Source organism: Erythrolamprus reginae, chromosome 1 (genome assembly GCF_031021105.1).
Source record: "Erythrolamprus reginae isolate rEryReg1 chromosome 1, rEryReg1.hap1, whole genome shotgun sequence".
Classification (NCBI taxonomy): domain Eukaryota; kingdom Metazoa; phylum Chordata; class Lepidosauria; order Squamata; family Dipsadidae; genus Erythrolamprus; species Erythrolamprus reginae.
Window position 1 is genome coordinate 2,588,985 of NC_091950.1, and position 13,533 is coordinate 2,602,517.

The 13,533-nt window shown below is 42.0% G+C and overlaps 1 long non-coding RNA gene across 1 annotated transcript; it reads left to right on the forward strand.

The window, feature by feature from the left end:
• The first annotated feature begins 6,442 nt into the window (after positions 1 to 6,442).
• On the forward strand, positions 6,443 to 12,543 carry LOC139162856 (uncharacterized). Its single transcript, XR_011558387.1, has 3 exons — positions 6,443 to 6,587; positions 9,543 to 9,839; positions 11,958 to 12,543. It is a non-coding gene; the product is annotated as an uncharacterized lncRNA (long non-coding RNA).
• Positions 12,544 to 13,533: the final 990 nt, after the last annotated feature.

A 13,533-nucleotide genomic window follows, 5' to 3' on the forward strand; every position in this document is an offset into this window, starting at 1 on the left:
AGAGTTGAGGAGGTTGGCTTTGGATGAATCATCATGGTATTCTTTGTTGTTGGGTCCTTTGAGAGGTGGGATTGGTCTAGAGTCTTTGAGTTTATTGTTGACAAAGTTGTAGAAAGCTCTATTAGATTTGGTGCGTAGGAGGTTTTCCTCTTGTTTGCTGTAGTAGTTAAGGCATTCTGTTTTTATTTGATTGCAAATGCTTTTATATCGGCTTTTGAAGTTGGAAACTTGTCCTTTTTTCTTTTTCCTCCAGAGAGATTTTTTTCTTGTTTGTAATTTTCTTATTGAGATGGGGAGGTTATTTTTTTTTTGTTTATAGTACATGTTAGAGGTACATGAAGTCTGATGATAATTTTCATTTTGAGTAGGAATGTGTTGTAGAGGTCATCAATAGTGTAGCATTCAGAGAATAGAGTTTTCCAGTTTAATATTGAGAGGTGGGCTTCAATGAGTTCATAGTTCGCTTTTTTGAAATTGAATTTTGGTGTTGTATTATTTTGGTGGTTCATAGTGTGGCTTAAGTTGAGACTGAAGTTTATCATGCTGTGGTCACTGTTGGAAAATGGTTCTGTTGTTTGTAAGCCATATATTGTACTTTTGCTGTTGCAGAAGATGAGATCCAGACAGTTATCAAGTCTGGTATTGTTAGTTACTAGTTGGTCGAGTCCCAGATAGGTGACGGTATTATATATAGTAGAATGGATGGGTTCCGTGCTGCATTCATTTAAGGATCAGTTGATGTGTGGTAGGTTGAGGTCTTCAAGGAAGATAATGGGGTATGGGCAGTAGGTTGTCCACGTTAGTAATGTGGATAATTTGTTAGCATGTTCGATGTCGTAGTCTGGGGCTCTGTAGCAGAGTAAGAAGCGAATTGTGGTATATAGGGATAAATCACAGACTAGTTTCAGGTACCAATAAATGTTGTGCAACTTTGAAGATTGTTAGGTTCAGTGATTTTTTGTAGAATATAGCTACTCCGCCACCTCTGCGGGACTCACGGTCTGAGCGGAAAACATGGTAGTTTTTTGATGTGATAATGGAGTCTGGGTAGGAAGCATTTAGCCATGTTTCACATATAAAAATTATATCAAAGTTGGAGGTGTCAAGTAGAAGGAGGAATTCAGATGTCTTGTTGACTAAACTTCTAGCATTTAATAGTTTACATTTGAGATTGGTCTTGTGTTGGGGATTGGTTTTTGGGGTGGTTAGAGGAAGTAAGGGGCACTCTTTCCTATTCTTTGTTTGAGGTGGTAGGGTTGTCCATTTGTTGTTGTGGGATGGTGGTCAGTTTGATGTTGTGAGATGGAAGGTTGAAAGTTAGACCGGAAGATGTGGGGAGAATTATGGGTTTTGGGTTTGATGCTTTCTGTGCGGTAATCTATGTAAAGGTTTGTTTCACCAAGTTCATAGCGTCTCTTGAGTTCTGCCCGTAGTTCGAGAGAGCGAATACGTTGGAGGAGAGAAAGATCTGGTCTGGATCTGAGTTTGTTGAAGGACTTGTTATTTCTGGCAATGTAGTTAATGGTCTTGATGAATTGCTGTTTTATTTGTTCAGTTTTGCATACTACTTTGCAGAAGCGGGGAGCTATTGAGCCATCGTTATACTTGTGCTCAGGTCCAATTCTGGTAACTTCCAAAATGTCTTCTTGGGCGAATGTTTGTGCATGTGAGTGATGATGGTGGATGATATTTCTTATTCTTGTTATATCTGATTCATGACTTTCATCAAGACCAAAGAGGATAGCATTCTGGCGTTTTTGTTCACGTTCCATGGCATCCTTGACTAGGGTAGAGATATCAGTGGTAGAATTAGTGGGTTTTTGGAGTACTGGAAGTGGTTGAGGTTGAAGTTGGGGTGGTGGAGTGGTGAGTGGTATTTTGTCGGGTGGATTCGGTGTTTGGATATTTTTCTCCATGGATGAGAGTCTTGATTCAATACTTTCTTTCAATTCTTGTTGTGTTTTGAGAAGTCTTGGTTCAATACTTTCTATTAATGTTTGTTGGGTTTTCATGGCTTCTTTTAAGGTATTAATCTCATCAGACAAGCTGCTAAGTGTATTTAGCTTGGGGGCGCAGGATGAGCACATATAAAGAAATGAAGAGTTTGCTTTTAGGAAGGTGTCAATATGTTTAGAAATATTGAAGCAGCTTTTGTGAGCAGACTGATTGCAAGTCTGGCATTTTATGAAACCATCATGATCATTGATAACGTCATTGCATTTAAAGCATTGATAGCTGTGATTATCAATTGTTGCTTGTTGTTCTTTTTGGTCTTGTTGTATATTCTTTTTGATTGGCATTTCTGCTTTGATTTGAGCTGTTCTGTGCCAGCATCTGTCTACCAGGGTGTGTGTGTGGGGGGGGGGGGGGGGTTAGTGCTTTCGGTTACCCTGGCTGAGTTTCTGGCTTCCTGCTCAGTGGGCCTCTTTATGACTTTATAGCAGCAATTAGGAGTTTGTAACTTTAAGAGAGAGGCAAATAGTTGAAACAGGCAAGAACAATGTCTTTCAAATGCCCAATAAGCTCCCCTCTTCCTTCACAGCTAGCACCTAGTAGTTTAAGCTTGCCTTATTAGCCCAAATGGTGTTTGAGAAGGTGATTTAGAAGATTTTTCAGTCTCCCTTTGAATGGAGCGTTTACAGGTCCTTTTGTTGTTAAAAGGGCTCCTAGTGCTTGTTCAAACTAAGGGTTTCTCTCTTGGTTATTCACTTGGCTTACAAGCATCAGATGGTTCCAAGCCTTCGTTGATAGCTCGGCTGATGGCAGGGTAAGCTTGGTTCTGCAGGGGGTTCGGGCAATGGCAAGATGTTTGATGATGCTAGGGTGCTGGAGGTCCTGGGGTGCTGGGCAGATTGAGGCTTTGTGGTGTTCAATGGGCAGTAGGGATCAATCACGGTTTGATGTCTTGCCTTGTTTCCTCGTGGAACTTTCTCTTCTCTCCTCTGCTCTGTTCTGCTCTGCTCTCCCAGAAATGTTGATCGAAAATGTTTTTAAAATATTTATATTCAATAAAATTACTTTTAAAAAGAAAGAAAGAAAAGAAAGAAAGAAAAGGAAGGCAAGGAGCTGCCTCTGCTCTGCTCTGCTTCAGAGGTTCAGCTTAACCAGACGTCAAAAACTGGTCTTTAAAGCCTTGAAGATGCCTTCTCTCCACAAAACTTTAAATAAATAAAATAAGTTGAAGGCAGCCACTTGATATTTCTCTTAGGTCTTCCACACCTTTCCTGCTTCTTTCTCAACTTTCTACAGAGTTGTGATACCAGGAAAGAGTTTGGAGACCTATGCAAATTCTTTTTCTCCCATTGGCAAGAAATGCAGAGAAGGCTGCAGGGAAAACAAAGCTCTTCTCCTAAGAGGAACCCTTGCTGCTCACACAAGCCAAGAAAATGCTCCCCTTTTCCATCTCCATCTCCATCTCCATGCAAGATTGGGGTGGCTGTTCTGAGTCAGAAAAAGTCCCATTTTCGTTTAAGCTGCTAAAACTCTTTTCTTTGGTAGATAGGCTGGCCCAGTCCTTCTCCATGGGCCTGTGGGCAGGGAGCTCTGAATGTCTGTTTTTAAAAACACATTTCTCCTTTAGGGAAAATATAATTCGGAAACTTCAGATTGTGCAGAATGCAGCTGCGAGACCAATTATGGGCTTCCCTAAATATGCCCATATTACACCAACACTCTGCAGTCTGCATTGGTTGCCGAACAGTTTCCGGTCACAATTCAAAGTGTTGGTGATTACCTATAAAGCCCTTCATGGCACTGGACCAGATATCTGCGAGACCGCCTTCTGCCGCACGAATCCCAGCGACCAGTTAGGTCCCACAGAGTTGGTCTTCTCCGGGTCCTGTCGACTAAACATTGCCGTCTGGCAGGACCCAGGGGAAGAGCCTTCTCTGTGGCGGCTCTGACCCTCTGGAATCAGCTCCCTCCAGAGATCAGGACTGCCCCCACCCTCTTTGCCTTTCGTAAACTCCTCAAAACCCACCTCTGTCATCAAGCGTGGGGGAACTGAGACATCTCCCCCTGCCTATGTAGTATTTGTGTATGATAGGATTGTATGTATGTATTTATATATTGGGGTTCCTTGTTTTTATATTTTTAAATGCACTATTGTTATTTTTTAGATTTTAATTATTAGATTTTTTATTATGTATTGCCTTCATCACTGTTGTGAGCCACCCCGAGTCTACGAAGAGGGGCGGCATACAAGTCTAATAAATAATAATAATAATAATAATAATAATAATAATAATAATAATAACAATAACAATAATAATAATAATAATAACAATAACAACAACAACAACAACAACAACAACAACAATAATAATAATAATAATAATATTAAGGCTTTTTAAATATTTCCTAAAATATTTCATGCTTCCACGAGGGGGTGGATACTAACTTTCTACATGTTCAATCTTGACCATAGGTCCACAACACTTGATTAGTTGCCCTCTGGCTTCTGGACTTTCCATGGCTGGCTAGCTTTTATTTTACTTACAAAAAGAAAGGGGAATTAGTCCCAAATCATCAGCCTCTCTGGGTCTGCTGACAGATGCTCTTGGAGAAGGCTCTCAGGGGCCTTCCAGAAATGTTTCGGACAAGGCTGAGAGGCCCCAAAATGGAACAGAATACTAAAAAGAATCAGAATACTAAATATAAACTTGGAGGAATTGAACTCATTGATGACCCTCATTCTATCAAAGACCTTGGAGTACTCATCTCCAATGACCTAAGTCCTAGAGCCCACTGCAACAACATTGCCAAAAAGGCCTTAAGAGTTGTCAACCTAATCCTTCGCAGCTTCTTCTCTGGTAATTTTGAACTGCTAACAAGAGCTTACAAAACATTTGTCAGGCCAGTCCTAGAATACAGCTCACCTGTATGGAATCCCCTTATATAGAGCACTGGTGAGACCATATTTGGAATACTGTGTTCAGTTCTGGAGACCTCACCTACAAAAAGATATTGACAAAATTGAACGGGTCCAAAGACGGGCTACAAGAATGGTGGAAGGTCTTAAGCATAAAACGTATCAGGAAAGACTTCATGAACTCAATCTGTATAGTCTGGAGGACAGAAGGGAAAGGGGGGACATGATCGAAACATTTAGATACGTTAAAGGGTTAAATAAGGTTCAGGAGGGAAGTGTTTTTAATAGGAAAGTGAACACAAGAACAAGGGGACACAATCTGAAGTTAGTTGGGGGAAAGATCAAAAGCAACATGAGAAAATATTATTTTACTGAAAGAGTAGTAGATCCTTGGAACAAACTTCCAGCAGACGTGGTTGGTAAATCCACAGGAACTGAATGTAAACATGCCTGGGATAAACATATATCCATTGTAAGATAAAATACAGAAAATAGTATAAGGACAGACTAGATGGACCATGAGGTCTTTTTCTGCCATCAGACTTCTATGTTTCTATGTTTCTATGAGATGGACCTGAAAAAGGGGAGCATTTTCTTGGCTTGCATGAGCATCAAGGATTCCTCTTACGAGAAGAGCTTTGTTTTCCCTGCAGCCTTCTCTGCATTTCTTGCAAATTTATTTATTTTTATTTATGTATTTATTTTGTCAAGTATGTATTGATAGTATGCAAAAATACAACAATGTTGATATACAGTACATGATACTAGTAAGAGAGAAACATTAGGACAGGGGACGGTAGGCACGCTGCTGCACTTCTGCATGCCCCAAATGGGAGAAAAAGCATCTGCAAATGGTCTCTTTCCTGGTATTACAACTCTGTAGGAGGTTGAGAAAGAAGCAGGAAAGGTGCAGAAGACCTAAGTGAAACATCAAGTGGCTGCCTTCACTTATTTTATTTATTTAAAGCTTTGGGGAGACAATGGCAAGACAGAATACCCTACGAAAACAACTAACAATCCTGGGCCTAGAAAGCCTAGAACTACGGCGCCTAAAACACGATGTGAGCATTGCCCACAAGATCATATGCTGCAACGTCCTACCAGTCAATGACTACTTCAGCTTCAACCGCAACAACACAAGAGCACGCAACAGATTCAAACTTAATACGAACCGCTCCAAACCTGACTGTAAAAAAATGATTTCAACAATCAAGTTATCGAAGCGTGGAACTCATTACCGGAATCAATTGTGTCAACCACTAACCCCCAACATTTCTCCCCTTAGACTTTCCACGATTGACCTCTCCAGGTTCCTAAGAGGCCAGTAAGGGGCGTACATAAGTGCACTGGTGTTCCTTTCGTCCCCTGTCCAATTGTCTTTCCTTTCTTTCTCCTATCTTATATATTCTCTTCCTTTCATATATCCTCTCCTCTAAGTCCACTTTCACCCTCTTTTATATTATCACATGTCTATTTTTCTTCCTGTGTATTTGTGTATTGGACAAATGAATAAATAAATAAAAATAAAAATAAAGGCATCTTCAAGGCAGCTGCACAGGAAAAGTAACTCATCGAATATGAGCTATAGGGAGGAAGGGAGGAGCACGTTTGAAAACGAAAGTGCTTTTTAAAAGAAGGACTCAGGACAAAGCTTTACCCCTCTGTTGACAAATTGAGAATCAATTTAGCTTTCAACCTCCCTCACTTCACCAGAATGGTAAGTCTCACATTGAAAACCTCAAAAATGGGAAGGTTGGATCTTGAGGAACCTATTTGTGTGGTAGAGTTGCCTTGGAGGAACCAGTGCTTTGTCAAAAACATGCAGACTTTACAGCTGTCAGTAATTTTTGCAGGGACGAAACATGTCCTGGAAAGGAAGTGCTTGAATGGGGCTGGAGAAGGAGGGTCCCTGACCTTGAATTGCACTGCATACTGGGATGAAATAACTTTAGAGGCCCCTTCCGTTCCTGGCTTGTGAACTTCTAAGGCCTTTTTTTCTGGGAAGGTTTTTAATTCCTGTGGTTTCATATAGACAAACTCTCCTGGCTTATCAGGGTGCTGACATGCGGTGTAGAGTTCTGGTGTTGTTTTTGCTGTTAATGTTTCACCAAATGCTTCAGCAGAAGAAGCGAGGATTCGGGTGTTGGTCCCTGCCTGCCAAATGCTGTTCTGGCCCCCAGGTGCCCAGAAGAAAAGGGGTCTTGCATCCTGGGAGGGGGGTGCAAGGCATTATGGGCCAGATGCAGAGGGTGGGACCTTCATCATTGCTCAATTTGTGGGGCTCCTGTTTGACATTGAACAACCAGACAAGAGGCAAAGGAGAGCGGGGTGGTTTGAAAGCCCCAAGTCCATGAAATGGCTCATGGCTTTTTTTTTTGGTGCCCAGAATGAAATATGACTTCAGAATAAAATATGACTTCAGCAACCGAGTTGTGGAAGCGTGGAACTCATTACCTGACTCAGTAGTGTCAACCCCTAACCCCCAACACTTTACCCTTAGACTATCCACGATTGACCTCTCCAGGTTCCTTAGAGGTCAGTAAGGGGCGTGTATAAGTGCACCAGTCTGCCTTCCGTCTCCTGTCCAATTGTCTCTTCTTATCTCATTTATCTTTTCTTCCTTTCAAATACATTCACCTATACTTTTATATCTTATCTTCTATTCTTTTCTTTTGTTATATTACTACATATCTTTCTCTTCAATGTGTATTATGTATTGGACAAAATAAATAAATAAATACAGTCCTACATGAGAAATTCAACTTTACTCTCATTTAAGTATTTTATGGGGCAGCCCAAATCATTTCTAACTGGGCAATGCTCCTTAATAAAAATAATAAAAAACATATGAGGAAAGGTTTATCTGTCTGTCTGTCTGTCTGTCTGTCTGTCTGTCTGTCTACTTACCTTTATTTATTTGTTTATTTATTTATTTATTTATTTATTTATTTATTTATTTATTTATTTATTTATTTATTTATTTATTTATTTATTTATTTATTTATTTATTTATTTATTTATTTATTTATTTATTTATTTATTTATTTATTTATTTATTTATTTATTTATTTATTTATTTATTTATTTATTTATTTATTTATTTATTTATTTATTTATTTATTTATTTATTTATTTATTTATTTATTTATTTATTTATTTATTTATTTATTTATTTATTTATTTATTTATTTATTTATTTATTTATTTATTTATTTATTAGATTTGTATGCCGTCCCTTTCCCCAGACTCAGGGCGGCTCAGAACACAATAAAAACAGTTCATAACAAATCTAATAATTTACAATTTAAGATATTTTTAAAAACCCAGTATTAAGCAGACATACATACAAGCATACCATACATAAATTGTATAGGCCCAGAGGAGATATTTCAGTTCCCCCATGCCTGACGACAAAAGTGGGTTTTAAGGAGTTTACGAAAGGCAAGGAGGGTGGGGGCAACTCTGATATCTGGGGGAGTTGGTTCCAAAGGGTCGAGGCCACCACAGAGAAGGCTCTTCCCCTGGATCCCACCCAACGACATTGTTTAGTTGACGGGACCCGGAGAAGGCCAACTCTGTGGGATCTAATCGGTCACTTTGATTCGTGTGGCAGGAGGCGGTCTCGGAGATATTCTGGTCCGGTGCCATGAAGGGCTTTATAGGTCATAACCAACACTTTGAATTGTGACCGGAAATTGATCGGCAACCAATGCAGACTGCTGAGTGTTGGAGTAACATGGGCATACCTAGGGAAGCCCATGATAGCTCTCGCAGCTGCATTCTGCATGATCTGAAGTTTCCGAACACTCTTCAAAGGTAGCCCCATATAGAGAGCGTTACAGTAGTCGAACCTCAAGGTGATGAGGGCATGAGTGACTGTGAGCAGTGACTCCCGGTCCAGATAGGGCCGCAACTGGTGCAGGAATTGGGCATGGAGAATCTAGCAAAGAGGAGGTCCAGGGGGGACATGATAGCAGTCTTCAAATACTTGAGAGGCTGCCACAGGAGGAAGGGAACACATTGTTTTACAAAGCACCAGAGAGCCAGACCAGGAGCAATGGTTGAACACTGTTCAAGGAGAGATTCAACCTGGAAATAAGGAGGAACTTTCTGACAGTGAAAGCGATCACCCAGTGGAATGGCTTGCCTGCAGAGGTGGTGAACGCTCCAACACTTGAGACTTTCAAGAAAAGATGAATGATACTAGTTTAAGAATGTAAAGCGCTTCCTGGCTTCAAGGATGACAGTTACAGTGTGGCTTCTTATGAATGAGCTAAATGGGAGTGAGAGAAGACCCTCTACATTTCCACGGCCTCCTCTTTGACAATCCAGAAGGAACAATTGATGATGTTCTTGCATCTTCTGAATAGTGTGGCTCCAAACAGGAGTAGGCTACTTCAGGGGGAATCTGTCTGTCCATTATGTGCAAATCAAGAGCAAAGCTCTGGATTCACATCATTGGAAAAGACAGGTGAAAACCTGGAGGACAGGCTTCTTGGTGATAGCTGGACGTCTCTGGTCAGGATGAGTGCTGTCGAGGTTTGAGGAATAGTATAGTCTGCCTAGAATGTATAGAATAGTGATATACACCAACCTTTGTGAATGAGCTAACTTTAATATTGTTTCCTTCAAGTTTCATTTTCCAAATTAAATTCTCTAATTTTAATTTTAGATCAGACATGATTTCTCATAGCAGAAATGAATAATACTGTGGAAGAAAATATTTTCAATGCATTGAAGGAACTTACTGGCAGCCAATTTAAAGAATTTACATTTAGGCTAAAATTAATTAATTATGAAGGAAAGCCAAACATTCCTAAAGCTTCACTGGAAAATGCTGGTCGAGAAAAAGTTGTAGATCTCCTGGTTCAACATTATGGAGAAGATGCTCGAGAGGTTTGCATTGGTGTTCTTAGAAAATGCAACAGAAATGATCTTGTAAAAAACCTTGAAGAAATTGGACAGAAAGGTAAGAAAACGCAACATAATACAGAAATGTTCTCTCTACTTAAGATTAAGTGGCAATAAAGAGCCATTATCAATTCTTTCCCACGGAATCTTGTTCATCTGATTTGTTGGTGGTGGTTAGGATCGGCAGTGGCTCCCTGGGATTTCCGAGTGGGACTTTCCTTCTAGTCTGAGATTCCTTGTCTTGAGCCTGGAATCAAACCAGAGGGAAGGATCTGTACTGTCACTCAACTTGGCATTTTCCTATCACTGTCAAAGTAAACGGATAGGCCAAGTTCAAGCCAAAGATGTCAATTCGTTGATCTAAATGGAAGGGAGATCTTTAAAAGTTTAATTTAATCCATCCTTTTTTCCATCCTCCATCCTGACATAATACAGTATTAGGGGATCTTATAGGTGGTGACGCTATTGTTGCTACTAGGGAAGAAAGAAGGGCATGTAATGCTGGGTGGAGTCAGAGAACAAAGAAGGGCAGCATTCTTTTAATTCCTTTAATTAATTACCAAAGTGAAACATTTTTCAACTATATTTTTGTTCAAATATATATTAAGACAAAATCTCCCATCTATCTATATCCATCTATTCATCTATCTATCTATCTATCTATCTATCTATCTATCTATCTATCTATCTATCTATCTTTCATCTATCTATCATCTATCCATCCATCCATCCATCCATCTATCTATCTATCTATCTATCTTTCATCTATCTATCATCTATCTATCTATCCATCCATCCTCCCTCTCTCTCTTCTCTCTTTCTCTCTCCCCCCTTAAAACAACCAGCAAAAAAGGTGAAATGTTCAATGTATGTGTTTATGCCCAAAGGATACCCAAATTATAAATATGTTAAATGTAAACTACTTGGACCACTAGTAGAAAAAGGAAATGATCCTGAGGCAACTCTAGCCAAACTCCAAACTACACAATAAGGCTATATCCAAATCAAGCCAAATAATGAACCATTCCTCCTAGAGGAATTGACCCTGTGGCTAAACCTTAGGAAGAAGATAAATGTAGGCATATCCCAAATAGAATAGAAACATGACAATTAAAAAAGAAGCAGCATACATGTTTCAAACAGGTCCCGCAGAGTCAGCCTTCTCCAGGTCCCATCAGCCATACAATGTCATCTGGCAGGGCCTGGGGGGAAGAGCCTTCTCTGTGGTAGCACCTTCGGAGATGTGTACTTCCCCCACTCTCCCTGCCTTCTGTAAACTTTTAAAGCCCCACCGCTGCTGGCAGGCTTGGAGCCATTGAAATTTTAACATCTTGCCCCACTCAATGAATGAATGTGTGATGTATGATGCATGAATGTGTTGTTATTTAGATCCCTACATGTTGTGAGTTGCCCTGAGTCCAAGGAGAAGGGTGGCATAGAAATCAAACAGACAGACAGATAAATGATTGATTGATTGATTGATTGATTGATTGATTGATAGATAGATAGATAGATAGATAGATAGATAATTAGATAGATAGATAGATAGATAGACAGACAGACAGACAGACAGACAGACAGACAGACAGACAGACAGACAGATGATAGATAGATAGATGATAGATAGATAGATAGATAGATAGATAGATAGATAGATAGATAGATAGATAGATAGATGATGGACGGACGGACGGACGGACGGACAGATGATAGATAGATAGATAGATAGATAGATAGATAGATAGATAGATAGATAGATAGATGATGGACGGATGGATGGATGGATGGACGGATGGACAGACAGACAGACAGACAGACAGACAGACAGACAGATGATAGACAGACAATCAGACAGACAGATAAATGCCTACTATCTAATCTTAGTAATCTCAATGTAGCCCCATTACAAGTGGGCAATTGATTTCTCCTCCATATGTAGCATGTAAACTCAAACTCAAATATCCCTTGAAAAGTCACATTATCAAACACTTCTGGGATAAACAGAAAAGTGCCCCAGACCGTCTCCTCCCAAAAATGAAGGCGAGTGCTGAGCAGAGCAGATTATATTCTCAGATGAACACAACCAGCTATATTGTCTCCCTGGAGCAAACATCAAAGAGAATTTCACCAAAATAATTAGGCCAACAGATTACTTTTTTTCTCTTCCTTCATATAGGGATGAATGACACAACAAAGAACCCGAAGACAACATTAAAAGATAATGAACAGTCTTTCGATTTTGAATTTTGGGTGCAGTGCAGATTTCGGTTTATCTGGGGCTGCTTGGCCACTTTGCTTGATATTTAGCGGATTTAGGGTGATCATTGACCCATAGAGCCAGTGATTTGAAAGAGGAGCCCCCAGCGCACCCGAGGGTGGCCGGCAAACCCATTGGGCAGCGAAGGAATCCTCTAGCTGACTCACGGAGAAACTGGTTTGAAGACATGACGCTCCGACTCCATCAAGGCAGCTGGGAGGAAACAACGAAGATAGAGTTGGAGTGAGGCTCTCTAAGGAGTTTTCTGATCGACCATTTTTTGTGGATGGTAATGGATTTTGATCTCTGTTGTGTGCTTTGAATTGGAGAAGAGATTGTGCCGGAGCACTTGAAAAGCGGCGACTGCCAAGTCTGCGATCCCTTTGAATGGCTAATGACGGCAGAGAACGAACGACATCAGGCAGAGCGGGTGAATTTTTCTGAGTGGATCTTTGCCACATCCTACTATTATTGGGAAATAAACACAGTGATCGACTGGAAACAACATTGTACAGTGATCCCTCGATTTTCGTGGGGGTTACGTTCCAAGACCTCCCGTGAAAATCGATTTTCCGCGATGTAGCGGTGCGGAAGTAAAAACACCATTTTTGGCTATGGACAGCCAAAAACTACCCCTCTCACCGGCTTTCTTCGGACACAGGTCCTCCTGCAGCAGCGCTGGCGGCCACCGTTCCCCGTAGGCACCCGCCCGCCCGCCGTTCGCTCGCCGCCTGCCCGCTGCTCGCCCGCCCACTGCTCGCCCGCCCGCCGCTCGCCCGCCGTTCGCTCGCCGCTCGTCCGCCATTCGCTCGCCACTCGCCCGCCCGCCGTTTGCTCACCGCTCGCCCACCGCTCACCCACCGTTCGCTCGCCACTCGCCCACCCGCCCGCCATTCGCTCGCCGCTCGCGTGCCGTTCGCTCGCCGCTCGCCTGCCGTTCGCTCGCCACTCGCCCGCCCGCCGTTTGCTCACCGCTCGCCCACCGCTCGCCCACCGCTCGCTCGCCACTCGCCCACCCGCCCGCCATTCGCTCGCCACTCGCGTGCCGTTCGCTCGCCGCTCGCCCACCGTTCACTCGCCGTTCGCTCGCCGTTCGCTCGCCGTTCGCTCGCCGTTCGCCCGCCGTTCGCTCGCCGTTCGCCCGCTGCTCACCCGTTCGCCCGCCATTCACTTGCTGCTCGCCCGTTCGCCTGCCGTTCGCTCGCCGCTCGCCCGTTCACCCGCCCACCGCTCACCTGTCCGCTCGCCGCCTGCTCCACCTCTCTTTCTCCTCTGCTGCAAGAGAGGCGGGACAGGCATTCTCCGGAGGCTGATGGGTGCATGGGCCGGCGCGTGAGAGAGAAAGAGGGGGGAGAGCAAGAGATAGCAAGAGAGAGAGAAAGAGTGAGAGAAAGAAAACAAGAGAGGGAAAGTGAGAAAAAGAGAGAGAGCAAGAGGGGGAGAGATAGAGAAAGAGAGAGAATGACAGGAAAGAAAGAGAAAGAGACAGAGAAGT